The 17276-nt window shown below is 34.7% G+C and overlaps 1 protein-coding gene across 3 annotated transcripts in view; it reads left to right on the top strand.

Moving 5' to 3' along the window:
* Positions 1-2173: 2173 nt before the first annotated feature.
* LOC120417741 (myosin-VIIa) overlaps positions 2174-17276 on the top strand; it is a 45936-nt gene continuing 30833 nt past the window's right edge. Inside the window, exons 1-2 of one of the 3 annotated variants that reach the window (XM_052711329.1) lie at positions 2174-2258; positions 5841-6221. The gene's annotated coding sequence lies outside the window, so the exon portion shown is untranslated. Of the gene's footprint in view, positions 2259-5250; positions 6222-17276 lie in introns of those variants that run through there. The other 2 variants (XM_052711330.1, XM_039579902.2) reach the window with 2 other exon arrangements.

Here is a 17276-nt window from a genome sequence, read left to right as displayed (position 1 = left end):
TATGTGGATTAATTTGATTTGTGAGCTGCTAGAATTAGTCAGGCGAGTTGGGGAGTCGCGCGATTGGCTTGAAAAGCAGAGTTCAAGAAATGTCATGATATGCAAACCATGGGAGTGAAGAGAATTGGGTGATGAAAGAGTTGAGAAGTGGGGAAGCGTTGGCTTCGGTAAGAACATCCTGGTTCGCCCTGATTGAGATGTCGTCCGTGTCCCGGAACTGGTTCGAAGCCAGGTATGTCGGATTTGAGGGATTAGAAGGAAATATTGGGACATTTTATGCATCAATATCAGTTGAGAACGTTTTTGGTCCATAATCTCGCTTAAATGAGCTTATTAGAAGTCAATCAACCATTTTTAGGTGATTTCATTTAAGAATCCTTGGCCAATCGATGTAGAAAAGTAAAAATGATATTTGTTGAATTTCTTTTTGCAGTAAATTTCCTTAATTTATCGACTAACATTAGTTTTGTAAATGCAGTAGGTACATCTAAAGGCTACGTGCTTTATAAATTAGCCCTAGTTTTCTGATTTTAATGATCATTTAACATACTTTTTACTCTTTACTCTTTACTCTTTACTCTTTACTCTTTACTCTTTACTCTTTACTCTTTACTCTTTACTCTTTACTCTTTACTCTTTACTCTTTACTCTTTACTCTTTACTCTTTACTCTTTACTCTTTACTCTTTACTCTTTACTCTTTACTCTTTACTCTTTACTCTTTACTCTTTACTCTTTACTCTTTACTCTTTACTCTTTACTCTTTACTCTTTACTCTTTACTCTTTACTCTTTACTCTTTACTCTTTACTCTTTACTCTTTACTCTTTACTCTTTACTCTTTACTCTTTACTCTTTACTCTTTACTCTTTACTCTTTACTCTTTACTCTTTACTCTTTACTCTTTACTCTTTACTCTTTACTCTTTACTCTTTACTCTTTACTCTTTACTCTTTACTCTTTACTCTTTACTCTTTACTCTTTACTCTTTACTCTTTACTCTTTACTCTTTACTCTTTACTCTTTACTCTTTACTCTTTACTCTTTACTCTTTACTCTTTACTCTTTACTCTTTACTCTTTACTCTTTACTCTTTACTCTTTACTCTTTACTCTTTACTCTTTACTCTTTACTCTTTACTCTTTACTCTTTACTCTTTACTCTTTACTCTTTACTCTTTACTCTTTACTCTTTACTCTTTTTACTCTTTACTTTTAGTTTTTAGTTTTTAGTTTTTAGTTTTTAGTTTTTAGTTTTTAGTTTTTAGTTTTTAGTTTTTAGTTTTTAGTTTTTAGTTTTTAGTTTTTAGTTTTTAGTTTTTAGTTTTTAGTTTTTAGTTTTTAGTTTTTAGTTTTTAGTTTTTAGTTTTTAGTTTTTAGTTTTTAGTTTTTAGTTTTTAGTTTTTAGTTTTTAGTTTTTAGTTTTTAGTTTTTAGTTTTTAGTTTTTAGTTTTTAGTTTTTAGTTTTTAGTTTTTAGTTTTTAGTTTTTAGTTTTTAGTTTTTAGTTTTTAGTTTTTAGTTTTTAGTTTTTAGTTTTTAGTTTTTAGTTTTTAGTTTTTAGTTTTTAGTTTTTAGTTTTTAGTTTTTAGTTTTTAGTTTTTAGTTTTTAGTTTTTAGTTTTTAGTTTTTAGTTTTTAGTTTTTAGTTTTTAGTTTTTAGTTTTTAGTTTTTAGTTTTTTGTTTTTAGTTTTTAGTTTTTAGTTTTTAGTTTTTAGTTTTTAGTTTTTAGTTTTTAGTTTTTAGTTTTTAGTTTTTAGTTTTTAGTTTTTAGTTTTTAGTTTTTAGTTTTTAGTTTTTAGTTTTTAGTTTTTAGTTTTTAGTTTTTAGTTTTTAGTTTTTAGTTTTTAGTTTTATATTCTGTCCAACTGAATGATCCAACCTGTTTTAATTGGTGATTGATAGCTAATGTAAGTATTCGAATTGATTATGTTAATAACTATTCCAACAAGAACCAAAACACTGTTCAACTTCCAGTGCTCACCACCAGAGTTCACCCCAAGCCTCAGGTGTGCAACAGGTACGCTAAAGCATGAATCAGTGTTAGTTCAATGAACGAAAGCGGAGAAAAAGCTCGTTCTCTCAACTCTCACTGCAGACAGTCAAAGCGGCTTAACACAGACACCTGAGAGACACCTGAAGCAGCCACCATTCCAGCTCAATTCAGTTCAGCCAAAGCTGCCGTCGTGGAAAGTGGTGATTGTAAAGTGTGGGTGATCTGTACGGTCTCTAATGGACCTAACTTGGTTCGAGCATAATTAAGGTGAATTGTCACGCAACGCCCATAAAGTGCGTGGTCACACAATTGGATTAGATTCCCCTCCCACCCTTCGGGCTTTGGAGAGCACATTTTTTCACCTCGTTCTCGCTGTTTGCTGAACCTGGGCCAGTTTACGGCCGGATATGCGAAGTGACAGCCATCGCTCAACCGTGAAGGAAAAAAAATAGGGGAACCCTCCTCGCCGTATTAGCTGACGTTTTGCAGGTTCCCTCGGTAGTTTCATAAGAGAGTGTATTTTATATGGGAGAGGAGCACAATATCTATGGGTTGATAAAGAGACCTGACTGTGGAGGACTGTGAGTGTGCGAGGAAAACACCTGTGAGGACGGTTTCTTTCGTTAGTTGGTTGGGCTATCTCTTTCAATGGCACGGAGTGGTGTAACTTGTACCCGGCTTACGTTTATTACGCATAATGTGTGTGGTGGTGAGTGAGTGAGTGGAAGATGAGTTGGAAGATGTGCAACGGAATTACACTCTGAAAATTGAGCAGGTGAGAGGAAAGCTCATTTTGGGCCTTTCTGCTCTCAAGTGAGCTAATCCGGTTTGAAAGTGTTGGTTGAGTTTTAGGGTTTGTTTTCGGGTGAAATTTTACGTAATATTTTGAAAAAGAAAACAATTTTCAATGGGTAATCAACTAAAAACATTAAAAATAAAAATTAATTATGTTTATGTGCATATAATTACCGGCTTGTAATTCCATCGAGCACCTAATATCTTACTCAACAGTTCAGAAGTTTTGATTACAAATTATTAAGAGCATTTTCTTCTGAAACCAATAACAAAAGTTGATGGGTATGAAATTCTATGAATAGCTGTGCAAAATATTTTACTTACATTACAAATTTGAGTTTCTTAACCTGTCAAAGATTCGAGAATTTCCTTTAATTATCAAATTGTAATTTATGATTTTTAGTTGACTTTTTTCAGCACAGTCATACATTTATCCAAAAAGACTAAACAAAGATGATAAATACAACGAGCGTTGAGAAAATCATTTTTTTTTATTTAAACGTTTTTCCCGGAAAGCATAGATTTTCGAAACAAGTTCTGAAAAGTAGAACTTTTCAGCACTCAAATGGGTGCTCAGCTGCTAAATTCATTGCTATTTTGCAATTTTTTGGTAGAAGCATAACTGAAATAATAATGTATAGAGCGTTTTGTCATATTTTTTCAATAAAATTTGGAATTTGCGATAGTTACAGGGCACAGTAAAAAAAATCATGGTAACATTACATTTGGGAAGGGGTACATCTTGTGTGTCAGAAAAAATGTGTAATTTTACCAATTTTCTGGTGTAATGCCGCTTTTTCAGTCTAAATTGAGCTAAAATTACAACATTAAAGAGGCGATATTCAACTTTCCAAAATTACACCATCTAAATTTACACTATTTTTTACTGTGGATTTGAAACACTCGCAACGATTCCTGTATTCATGATTTTGCTTATAATTTTTATTTTAAAAAAGTTAGAAAATTTTTGTTCAATAAATGAAATACAGACCATCCGAAGAGCGACTATAAAAAAAACAAATAAATAAATTAAAAAATAAAAATAAATAAAACATTAAATAAAATTTTAAACTTCTTTATCCCGGTACGAGAATCGAACAAGCCAAAGTCTCAACATTTGAATGAAAAAAAAAATGCATTTTACACTAGTTCAGTTGTTTTGCAATCATTAGTTTTCAAAATGTAACATTTGGCGAAAACAAAAATTATAGCAAAAAAAATTGCGAAAATTCTTAAACAAAAACATTTAATAAAATTTGTAAATGTCTTAAATTAATTTTCTTTTTTTCTTTTTCTTTCTGGGTATTTTTGAAACCGCCATGAGTCAGGGGTATGAAAAAACAAAAAATAATAGTTTATGCAACAAGTTGCAAAAATAGGATTTTTTTGCAATTCCGTCGTGAAACTACTTACTTTTCCTGTCATTCTTGAACGACGAAATAGCCTACTTTTCTGTACCAAAAATAACAGAATCGAATAGCAACACTTTTCAAAATAAATGCTGAATAGTTCTACTTTTCAGCACTGAAATGGGTGCTGAAAAGTTGAACTTTTCAGCACTTGTTTCGAAAAGTAACACTTTTCAACATTTTTTTGATTTAAAAGATTTATTGACAAAATACATGAAAATTCGACTTAAAATTTCACTCAATGAGTGTTTTTCGAAATTGCAAAAAATGTTGTATGGAACTCGTTGCAAAACTTGATTTTTTCAGCACTCGTCGTATTTATCCAACTCGGTGAACCTCGTTGGATAAATGTACGACTCGTGCTGAAAAAATCCTCTTTTTGCAACTTGTTGCATAAACTACTATTTTCAGCACGAGTCGTTCACCTAGTTTGATAAATACGACGAGTGATGAAAAAATCAACTTTTGCAGCGAGTTCCATACAACGTCTTTTGCAATTCAGAAAAAACACCCTTTGAACAGAATTATAGGACAAATGTACATGCATTGAGTCAAAGAATCGTGTAACTCAATTTTTTTTGAAAAGTACAACTTTTCCAAACAAGTGCTGAAAAGTTCAACTTTTCAGCATCCATTTCAGTGCTGAAAAGTAGAACTTTTCAGCATTTGTTTTGAAAAGGGTTACTATTCCATTATATTATTTTTGGTACAGAAAGTAGGCTGTTTCGTCGTTCAAGAATGACAGGCAAAGTAAGTAGTTTCACGACGGAATTGCAAAAAATGTATATTAAATCCTTGAAAAATAGTGAAATATTTAATTATTTATTTTGCCCATATTTTATTTACAGAAAATGATTTTACTGTGATTTGATCGATTGATAGGCTAGTTTGATTAGTTTTGATTTGTTGATCATCTATAATTGATCAGGTATGAACTGGATTAAGAAGATTGCTGAATAAATAAAAAAACAGCAGGTTTTTCTTTTTTTAATGATTTAATAAAATAGAACAAATTTGTGTCAAGCAATGTTTTGAAATTTGAGATTCAGAATTTCAAAACAAATGAAAAAAGCTCCTCATCATTACGAAAGCTCTACCCTTCACGTGTATTAGTAGCAACTTCAACTCTCTCCAACTCCAACTCTCTCATCTCTCGCCAACAATTTTCCAACTAGACTCATGCAAGCCGAGTTCAGTGCGCCGTCGCACCAATGCAACCAGGTTAGTTCGAGTTGAACCGTGCTGGGCTGCGTACGCACGTAAGTTAAGCTGAGCCGAGAGTGGTTGTGTGGCGAAGAAGTAGAACAAACTCCAGGGAGCTTTTGCTGTGCTCCACATAAAGCAGTGCTGCGAAAACTTTGCAACGGGGGGGAAGCTTTATTGTTTGATTTTCATCCATTTTCTTTTTCTGGTTGAGTGAGGAAAAGTCACCGCACTTTGGGAGGGGTGTTTTTGGGGGAGACGAATGGGCTGGTTTTTGATTGTGTGATCGTCAAAGTTTGGAATGTCGTCTGCCGCTGCTTAGTGTGATATCGAAGATCGAGGAAAAAGGGCGAAAAAATATTCAAATTAGGAGAAAAAAATATTTCTCCACCCATTTTCGGATCGAAGTGTGAGTGTAATTAACGGCATTTTATCTCTTCAGAAATAACAAAATAAGGAAGGAAGAAGAAGTGAAGTGAAAGAAGAATACATACACACACACACGGGGCTCATCTGGAGAAGAGGTGCGCCGCCGCCGAGCAGTGGAGAAAGAAAAGTTAAGAAGAGTTTAAGTATAGAAAGTCAAAAGATACGCACATACATACTCACACATATACACGCGCATGTGAGGTGAGCTGAAGTTGAGAGGAAAATAAGAAAAGTTTTTTGGAAGCTGCGCCGCGCTTCTGGAACGAGTTCAAGTGTGATCTGCGTGGATCGTGTGCAGTGACTTTGCTCTGGGAGTTAATTGGATTACGCGAGAGAGAGAGAGGCAGCACAAAAAAAAGCTCTCTTAAGGGCCCCCGACTCATCATCCCAATTGGTAAGTTTTTAGCATAAATGGTGGTGCAAAAATTTATGAATTCCATCATATTTTTTTTCCTTGCTTTGCCTGCTGTACACTTATGTGGTGAGTCCACCCAACCGTACCGGAGTTCCGCAAGCGCTTCTTCCCCGGGAGTTCGGACCAGACCAAACCAGACACATACGTGGAACTTTTCTCTGTTATATTTTCGCTCTTGGGGCAGTTCTCTGGGGGTTTCGCAAAGTGAATTTTATATCATTAAGACTATAAATAAATTAAAATAAAACAATATTTTGGGATTTGTTGAAAAAATAAACTAGATGGATGTAGACCATTTATTTAAAAAAAAATGGAGAAATAAAACAAAAGAGAATAATATTTATCTAGTTTGTGTGACTGTGGCTATAAATTAATTCATATTTTTTCTGCAGAATAATGTGTTTTTACAAATAATTATCGAGAGACGCGATTTCTAGCACTAAAAAGTGAACTTAGTGGACACTGCAATTTTAATAAAATTGATACCTTATGAATTCATGAGCATAATTTCTTTCCTGCATTTTGGAAGTTTGTAGAAGAGTTCTTACAATGGAAACGTTCAAATAATTCAATATGTTTTAATTCTGGATTACGAGAATTTCCGATTTTGCTTGTAAAACGTATTAAATCAATTTTATAAGGTATTTCATTTCAATGATATATTCAATGGTTTTGCCTTCAATCATTATAAAAAAATTAAGGTCAGAAAAAAAACTAAATCTTGTGAATCATTTTTTTAGGAATAAAAAACAAATGTGTTAGACCCATTTTTTACAAAAATTTTTACGGGTAGTGAAAGTATTTGCATAAGTCATAAAATTTAAAGAAACTGCAAAAAACCTTGAAAATTAAATGTTTGACAACAGATTCAAACATTTAAAAGATTTCATCAAAATCTTATAATCACAGCATTTTATGTGACTTTGAACACAGCTTGCAAAAACCTTATCATTACAGTTAGTGATTTTTGACGATTTCGCGGACAGCGTGAAATTTAGAAATTTCCGTAAAATCCCTTCAAATTTGCCAATTGCTCAATGTTAAACAACTATTACATCTACAAAGCAGTTTTATGTAAACTAAATTAGTTTTAATTTGCATAGCGTGATAGAAACTATTTTAAAGCTCGAAGAAGAATTAAAAGGATAACAAACATTTAAATAACATTGTTATAAAAATCACTAATCATTGAATGCTAACCTGAATGAAAATAAGAATCATTCAAATCAGAAAAAAATTGGATTCATCAAATTGTCACACAGTTCGAAGGGTAGGATGATTACAATTTTAAATTGAAATAAGCAGTAGGAAGAGTTTGAAAATTTCGATGGATGAGACAAGTATAAAAATTATAAATTGCTATTTGGATCATAGATAGTAATTTATCAGTCTTTTTTCGAAAACATACTTAAACAAATCATGATTTCATAAGATGTTAAAACAATTTTAGTACATATTTTTTCTGTTATGTTTCTGCCAAAAATCAGCAAAATCTCCAAACAAAATATAAATAAAAAAAATTGTCTAAGCTTAAATGACCGATTCTAAGCGAAGCTACACCAAAATGTAACTTTTTCCAATTTTCAATGTGATTTTTAATATGAAAGATTTCATTTTTATTATGATCCAATAATTGCAATGTGCTTTAAATGCGTTTTCTTACCTCAAAAGCCAAAAGTGTTGACCAAATATGGAGTTTTTTCATAAATCTACTCTTTTCGTTGTCCCGTCACGAAAAGAAATGGCTGGCAAAAACTCAAATTTCAACCAATTCGTTCAGTTCAAGGAGCAAAAGGTTAGTTTTTTAATTTTTGATAATGTGTAGAAAAGCAAACGTTTTTAAAAATCAAACTGGCAAAACTGTAGCGATTTTGGTAGTGTGCCTTTTAAAAGTCCAGTTTTACGATGTTGTCCCGTCACGCTACATTTTTATTTCAGGGGAAGCACAGGTACTAGAAGGTTCATTCTGCATGATATTTCTGTGTAGGAAAATCAATTATCTTTCCAAATATGTAATAACATTGGGGGGTTTCTTCTTTTATTTTGCCACTACAGCCAAAACGCTGAAAAAAACTGGGATTTTTTTTGAAAAGGAGCCGAAGAATCGGTCAAATAATATTTTGAAGATTTAGTTAAAAAGTAATTTTTTGCTTCATGATTTTTTTTTATGAAAAAAGTCGAAGAAAATGTAAGTTATATTAATCATGTTGGCAGGATATGACTGAAAGCTTAGGTGTTAACATACCGATGCCAGTATACTCTCTTGTACTGTCTAAATAGGAATACGAGCATGATAAGTACAAAAAAGCACATAGTAACTTTAAATATTTGTTCATTAATGATATATTTTTAAAATCATTGAACAAGATTAAATTAGTGTTGCAATGCCTTTTATACATCAGTTTTACAAATATCACTCTAATTCTGTTCGTTAGATAACGTCAACAATCTTCCGTTATTAAAAATATCAAAGAAAAAAATAGAAAAAGATTTTCTATCATGTTAAAAATTTAGAAATATATTTGAATAAAAAGTTGATTAAAGAAAGAAATAAAATAAAGCACAAAAAGTACGCGCGTCGTTTTAACATTTTTCCGTTTAATTTTCACGTGCCGTGAAATTGTGTGTTTTGGAATTTTGTTCCTCGTAAAAATGCAGTTTTTAGCATTTAAAATCACTACTTATCAAGTAAGTTTTCGAATATACTTTTTTGCCAGAGACTTCCTCTCTTTTGCGTTTAATCCAAAGCTCTTTTGTGCAAAGTGTTACTCTTCTAGCTCAGCCCGGTTGGAAATGACTGCAGACGGAAGCGAGAAGGGGTAGGAAACGGGCTCATTATTGGCATTTTCCTTCTCTTTTCGGGATCGTCGTTTGCTAGACTCACTGGACTTGTGTGTGTGTGCTACTACTGCTGCTAGTGGAATAGATCACACATTGGGAATGTCGATTTCGAAGGGGGAATAAAACTGTTTTTTTTTGTCATTTTGGGGCTTCCTTTCCGATGTTGAGGGGGGGACCATATTTGGGATATTTCCATTTTTGGGTTTCGATTTTGCTTAGGATTTGGTTATAAATTAATTTAACTTTTTGTATATTTTATCATAAAACGAAGGAATGTTCGTAACCGGAACAAAACCTGCAGACCAAGCAAAACAGAACTGAGTGAGTGAGTTCGTTCATATGGATGTATGCCGACGCAATTATCACATTAAATTTTCCATTGGAATTGGAAGTTTGCAGTGGTGCAGTAGAAGCAGTCAGTGGTTCATATCGTGTCGGTGAGCAAACTTTGAGTGATCCCTCTCTATTGATTTGTGTAATGATTCGTGAAGAAGTTATTAGCAGAAGTTGCTGACGCAAAGGAATGTTTAATTTATTTCAATATTGTTGAAAGCTCGGAGAAGATGAAAATATTGTATCTGACTTTATCGTTGATGAGTCCCTTTCTGTATAATTTGTATAATTTCACACTAGGCAATTGGCATGACATCAGGCTGACATGATTGATGCACACCTTTTATAGCTACTAGTTAATTTGTTATAAGCTACAAAGTGATCAATCTTGAATTTGCAAGGTAAATTTTCTTTGAATATGTGCTGACCAATCCAGGATGAATGCTTTCGAAACTTGAAAAAACACTTTATTAGTTTTTTTGTTATAATTTTCAATTTAAATTTAAAAATATATTTTTCAGCATATTTACTAGGGTGTTTCATCCAAACAAAAAAGTTCTCAGAATCAGGCAAACCAAGGTTCCCCTAGTAGAGGATACCCATAGGGACTCTCATGCCAAATATCAGCCCATTTGGTTGAGAATTGGCCTGTCCCCAGCGGTTTAAAGTTTACATGTAAATTACTATGGGATTTTTATGCTTTTCGTTCAATCGTTCCTACAGGTCTGGGGACAACATGGATTCACTCGGAATAAAGACAGGTGTGTAGGGGATGGTCCAATGAACAAATTCCAGAAGGAATTCTGGTTGTCCATTCTGTCCCCAAGGTGCGCATTGGATCGACGTCCGGTGTCTCAAGAATCAACGATTCACCCTTCAAATGTACGCATTGTCCTTAGTATGCTATGACGGCTAGCTGAAAATTACGACGCCCCATGTCAGACGGTGAACACGTGGCAAAGCATTCACTCAAGTTTTGACTCAGAAACATATTTTAAAGTAATAAAATTATAATTATTGATGTTCCTGTAACAATTTGAACTATTCCAAATAACGTAACATGATGATTTTGTAATATTAATGCAATCGATTCTTCTCCACGTGGTCGCCGTCTGACATGGGGCGTCGTAATTTTCACCTAGCCGTCATAGCATACTAAGGACAATGCGTACATTTGAAGGGTGAACCGTTGATTCTGGAGACACCAGACGTCGATCCAATGCGCACCTTGGGGACAGAATGGACAGCCCTAATTCCTTCTGGAATGTGTTCATTAAACCATCCCCTACACACCTGTCTTTATTCCGAGTGAATCCATGTTGTTCCCAGACCTGTAGGAACGATTGAACGAAAAGCATAGAAATCCCATAGTAATTTACATGTAAACTTTAAACCGCTGGGGACAGGCCAATTCTCAACCAAATGGGCTGATATTTGGCATGAGAGTCACTATGGGTATCCTCTACGAGGGGAACCTCGGTTTGCCGTAATCTGAGAACTTTTTTGTTTGGATGAAACACCCTATTATTTACATTTAACAAGTATTATTATCATCATTGATTAAGCTTAGAAATTATTGCATGATTTTTGAAGATTCGAACGACTATAAAGGTTCTGTATCAATTTAATAATTGTTTAGTTTTTCACGCATTATATTGTTTTCATCACTTTTTTAGAGAAAAAATATGATTTTCTTCCAACAAACACAGTGGGGAAGGCAAATATGTAAAAAAACGATATTGAGTTGTTTGAGTAAAATTGAGTAAAACAATTGACTGTAGGCTTTATAGGCTTCATATAGGCTTGATGAAAAACTATTTTCTCTTAGTACCAGTAATCTCAAATACCCCTTGCAGTAAGCAAAAGTCCAGCTTTGACGACAGTGCAATCCCTTTTTTGGCAACATGATTTTCTCAAACATTTCTGCTTGCCAAAAATCAACATAAATTTTTGAATTAATCATTATTGTGTGAAGTTTTTGATTGGATCAATAATTTAGAAGAAAAATTAAGTTAGTCTCATGAGTAATTTTTGCCGAGAGGAAATGTGTCCAAAAGTCGTGTTTCCAAAAACGGAATGGCACTGTAGCAACGACATCAAACAAAAAATCCATTAGAAACGTTCTTTTTTATTCAAATTTGAAAGACTTTTTTTATTTTACGTAATGCCTATAAACTTTGTTGAAACTGTTTGTAATTTTATAAGTTTCCCAAATTTGACAATCGTAATGTTTGCGAAAACCTTAAAGGAAATTCCTCGATTATGATGTAGTAGAGTAAAGCTAGCCTCAAGAACATCAAATCAACCTTGAGTTTCTTAGCTAATTTTCATCAGAATGACCAAACCGTCATCATCACCTTCTATAAATTTCCTGCTGATGTCACCGAGAATACGTGGCTTGATTGTGCAACGCCGAATCACACCTCGCACAGCATCAAGTGACTTGCAGAGTGGCGGCGGCGATCTACGTCAGCAGAAAGTAACATCTTCTTCCAACTCATCACTCCCTGGCCCAACTTCGAGGCCACTCCAGAGCTCACGGACCCCGCGGTATGTGGTCTTACTGCTGCGCGGCTGTGAGCTCTTGCTGTTTTTATTTTGATTCCAGTTTGAGCACCAACCACCACCACGTCGGAATCCGGAAAACCGTTATCACACACCAAAGTGCCAGCAAACGACACTCGGCTTTCGTTTCACACAGAGAGCAAAACTCTCAGAATGATCAGATTTCTCGAAGCAAGGTCTCAATATTCAGGTTTCGCGAGGGTGACAACTTCCCTCTTTTTTTTTGCTGGCCGCTCGGAATTGGACCGAATGCTTATGCTTGGTCGTGTTTTTATTCTGTCCTTAGGGAAGCAAGAGGGAAGACCGGTTTTGTCCACCGATGAGCTGGGCACTCCAAACTAGTTCCCGAAGTACTGCTATAAAACCTTGAAACTATTCAGCCTCGCTCCTCACGTATGACACGATTTTCTCCTCTGGACTGACCTCGTTTCGCGAGCAGGGCGCGATCGATCGCTCTCGCCAGGTTCTGTTTTTAATAGACAGTTGCTCAAATTACATGGTGAGCATGAGGGGGAAATTTGAATAATTCAGCCGTCATAAGTAACGTAGCTGAAGGTCGACCAACATGTTTTTCGAAACGAGTGCTCACCACTGGCACTTTTACCCCATATTGCTTCGAATGTTCACGTACGTTTTTTCACTGTTGCTCTTTGACTCGTCACGGTAGAGAAATTTTCATGAATATATACACATCAAGCACCATCAGAACAGACACAAAAATACAGAGCTGGAAAATGCAGAACAAGTAAAAAAAGAGAATGAAAAGCCCTGTGTGGACGATTTCAACTCTTGTGCCTTTTTCAGCAGAGACAGCGAACCCACGTTTCATCTGATTCATTTTTTTATTCAGTTTATTTTGCTGTACAGCACAGTAATTCGCACGTCTGGCTGATACATTGAACTGTCTACAAGAACAGCTACAAATTTGAGTTTTGGTAGCTATCTGAAATTATCGAATTTAACAATCCCTTATTTTCCCACAGTCCCTCAAATAAAAACAAAATCAACCCCTCGGATTAGCCTCTAACCTTTATTCGCTTGTCCAGCCCGAGCTAACCTCTCCCATGGTCACTAGTGTGGTTCAGGGTTCCTTGGTCACCTAACCATGTCACCGTTACAACATATGGGCCAGAATGCCAACCCCAACAACCGGCTTAGCGGACTACAACAGCAGACGCCACTTGAAGCGTTTTGGCTTTCTCCGCACGCTGGCTGGTTTGCACCACACACAGTCCCAAAAAATACCAAATACCACCGCCACGTCCATTTTTGTGCTTTATGGGCACCTAATGAGGCTCTAGCACTAGAGCCATTGGCCGTGGGGAGGGACGGTGACGTCGAACTGGGAGTTTGATAATGTTGTTTTTGTGAGTGGTTGAGGCAAGAAGTTTCTGGAAATTCGGCAATTTAAGTTTCATTCCATTTTTACATTAGATCTTTTAATTCCTGAGAATACAAATGATGTATACCTTAATCTGGAAGCTGTAATTATGGAACGTTGAATATTACCTCTTTTATGATGTAATTTTACCTCAATTTAGACGGAAAAATGTACTATATTACTTCACAAAATTCGCTAAGAATTAAAACTTTCAGTCCTTGTTATGCAATGTGTACGAAAAGATAAAAATAAACTGTAATGCAATCTAATCTTGACCAAAGTAATTGCAAAACATTCAATTTTCGTAAACTACTTTGCATTCGTAAATGCTGATGAAGACATAAAGCTAATTCAGCATTCAATGCTAGACTCAGTGGCCGTGTAACAATCGTTTGACAACAATCGCACATAAAAAGTGTTTGCATCTGCTATTCGGCATGTCGTTCCGGTAGTCATTCCGTCCGTCCATTCCAACCCCCAGATAATGCGCAAATATGTTGAACATGCCAGCACGATTTCGGCGCAGTGAAAGTCCCTCAGTCGTCTCATGTCTTGGTGTGTCCCATGCGGATATCCACCAACCACACTCGGTGGACACAATTAAGATGGATGATAAGTTCCGTCGTCGCCGCCACGAAGGCTTAAAATTGGCACTATTCAAATTTCACACACCGGTTCGGTTGGACAACATCAAAAAGGGGTGGGGTGCAGCATAAAATGGAAATCTGCTGATCGCCCACCATTCGAAAGTGATTGTGGCCCATTGAATCTTAATCGGAAATCGATTTCGCACCCGGACTGGCAAATTTTGCGGGGTGGAAATTGTACAAACATCAGCATTGAGCCATAAATGTTGACTTAGTCGTTGCGGCAAATTATCTCACAGCTGTTACAGTTTTATGGTGTTGCATAAGGTGCTGCAAGATGAAATTGTCAAGTTTTGCGTTGTTTTTCTTTCGCTGTTGAGTAACACCCTTCTCCCAAGATATGCTCTCCCAGATTGACACAATGGAAAAGTTCCCAAATAAAGCATTTTTTTATTATAATTTGCGTGACGCACAGTCAGGGAAAATTGTGCAGCGACAAATGCCAGCTGGAACGAAAGTGAAAATTAAGCCGAGATTTTTTGGAGCGAAAATAGCACCGGAAGGGGAGGCAAAACAAAAATGAAGGTTCAATTTTGGTCTGAGCCATCTTATCTATGACATTCCTTCAAAAGTGATATGACAGATAAGTTGGATTTTGGGGCTAGAACAAAAGAAGCGAGCCTGTTGATAACAGTTAATAAATTGGATTCGTCGAATTGATAAGCCATCAAACTCGTTTTGAAGTGGACTTCATTAAATTTCCTCTTTCGGGGTTAAATCTTGGATATTCCCTCTAAAACAAATGAAATATATTTGTACTGCAAAAGTTTAACAAAAGTTAGTAAAATGTCGTACACATTTTCCATAGTCTCTCATATCAAACAAAAGTGGAGTTTTTCAATATTAGATTTTTTTCAAATCCTTCAGTTGTCAAAATCTGTTATAGTTGTGCTACTAAATCTACGGATAAATATGTCTGTTTCAATCACACTACTAACAATGATTTTTTAAAGGAACATTAAAGAAAAGAAAAAAAAATCGTTCAAAGGACTTTTTTTTTCGAGATTTTGCCGGGTCAATCGCAAATTTTTTTCGGGGGTCCAGAATATTTTTTTTAAAGATTTGTTTTATTCGAGTATTCTTTAATGTTTATTAAGGTCGTTCAGATTCGATGGATTCTGTTACATATTCATCAAATATCTTATCAATATACCTTACCAGATTTCTATATTTCTTTGAGTTTACCCCTATAAAAAGCTAGAAGTACCAAATAAACCGGATGCAAATGTTTTCTCTGTACCATTTGACATGGAAATACACCATCATATTGCCCAGATACAAATTAGAAAGCAATTAATAAGCCATGAGATTCCTATTATATTTTTTTAAATTCTCTGCCATATTACATCAAGACATTTTATAAAACTTTTGAAGCTACCAGTTTGTAGAAAACAGTTTGCAGAAAATGTTATCTAATGGAAATATCGCTAAGAAAATGATTTTCATGAATTTCATTAAATTTCGAAACAAATTTTTCAGATTTCAACAAACATTTATCATCACAAGCATCTGAGTAGGCAGTGATTATCATGCAAAATATTACTCTGACCTCCCAAAAATGACAAAATGTTCCCGGGATTTCCCGAAAAAAATATTTCCCGTTTCCCGGGAAATTTGTAAATTTCCCGGAATTCAAGTGGAAGTATACATTTTCCTAACTTTTTGTGCACCAATATTTTGAAAATATACAAGAAAAATTAATGAGAGCCTTATTTGATTTTATTCATTTCAATCGACTGTTCATATTGAACTAATAAGCTTGTCTGTAAAGTGCATGCCAAGGTTTGATTCATATATATATTTTTTTGAAGCATTCATAACTGAGAATAGATCTTGCTTACTTGTTGGGCAACAAAAATAACGCTAATTTTTTGTAATATCATTTGCAAATAAGATATTCACCTCTTCCGGAAATGATCAAAGTTGAGATTTGTTTAACATTTTCGTTTACATTGACCAAATTGGATAAAAATTGAACTGATATAATTGTTTTTTTCAAAAAGGGTTGTTCGAGAAGAATTTGTTTTAAAAGTATTCGAGAAATTACGAAAAAAAATTATGGAGAACTTGAGCGTGAGGGTCAAATATAAAAAAAATATCATTTAATTTTAACCACTTTTACACTATGAAACTTATTTCAATCTAATTAATTTATTAGGTCATACAACCATATCAATAAAATCATACAATAAATGGAACTATCTAAAATCATTATAAAACAACTTCGTATCATATGAAACTTACCCAAAGAATGCAACCATATTTCAAAAACTCGCTTCAAATATTTTAAAACTTTGAGTTGTGATTTCATGGAATAGTGTTACAAATTAAATAGCATTTTTTGAGGAAAATTCAATGATTATCTATTTATTCACAAGTTGAAAATACTTGTTCTGGAATAAGTTATTTGCCATGAAAAACATTATTTCTGCATGATTTTTTTCCATTTCAACTTTATGGTCACTGAGACAAATTTAAAAGCAATTTTATTGTTGTGGTGCATAGATTTTCCCTGTCCAAACATTTGAGTTAAAAAAAATACTTCTCAACAAAAAAATGAATAATATTTTTTTTCATTTGGTACGATTTGAAAGACAACTTAAAAAAACAAGTAAATTTGAATATTTTCTCAAAGTTGCATAATTTTTTACAAGCAGCATAATTTTTTGTAACCCCAGGAAATTGGACGCTATAGTACTGTTGCTGTGTTATCGTGAAAAATACTAGGAAACTAGTATCACAAAATACGTCAATCTGCATTTTTCTCGGAATCTGATATCAATCCACTACTTGACCTTGCACAAGGTAGACGATTGCATCAACTGGTGGCGTTATCAATCCATACCTAGCGTTATCAACCACACGCCTGAGGGGATTCCTAAGCTTATGACAAATATTTTTGTTACTGATAGTAAGCTTCCAGTACTTTATTATTACTCGTCAAGTTCAGACACTTTTTTTCTCGGTGGTCTACATCCGAATCGTGATCTGCCAAGAAGCAATGACTCAAATTAGCTCTACATCGTAAGCAGAATCATGCACACTACACATGTTGGATCCCAAAAACCGCTACTTCCTTCCAGCAGTTCACGCACTCAGCTCAAGCCCAGACAGCAGCAGCAGCGACTTAAGCGCACACGCCCGCTAGTTAATCGTACCTTCTTATACCTGCTTCGTCGTCTTCATCTTCTTCCTGGCCCATGGCTCAGCGTTATGTGTTCCGCACGTGATTAATCACTTATACTGCTCCCATCTCGTTCACCCTTC

This window comes from Culex pipiens, unplaced genomic scaffold (genome assembly GCF_016801865.2).
Source record: "Culex pipiens pallens isolate TS unplaced genomic scaffold, TS_CPP_V2 Cpp_Un0001, whole genome shotgun sequence".
Taxonomy (NCBI): domain Eukaryota; kingdom Metazoa; phylum Arthropoda; class Insecta; order Diptera; family Culicidae; genus Culex; species Culex pipiens.
This window is presented reverse-complemented; position numbering and strand designations above follow the sequence as displayed.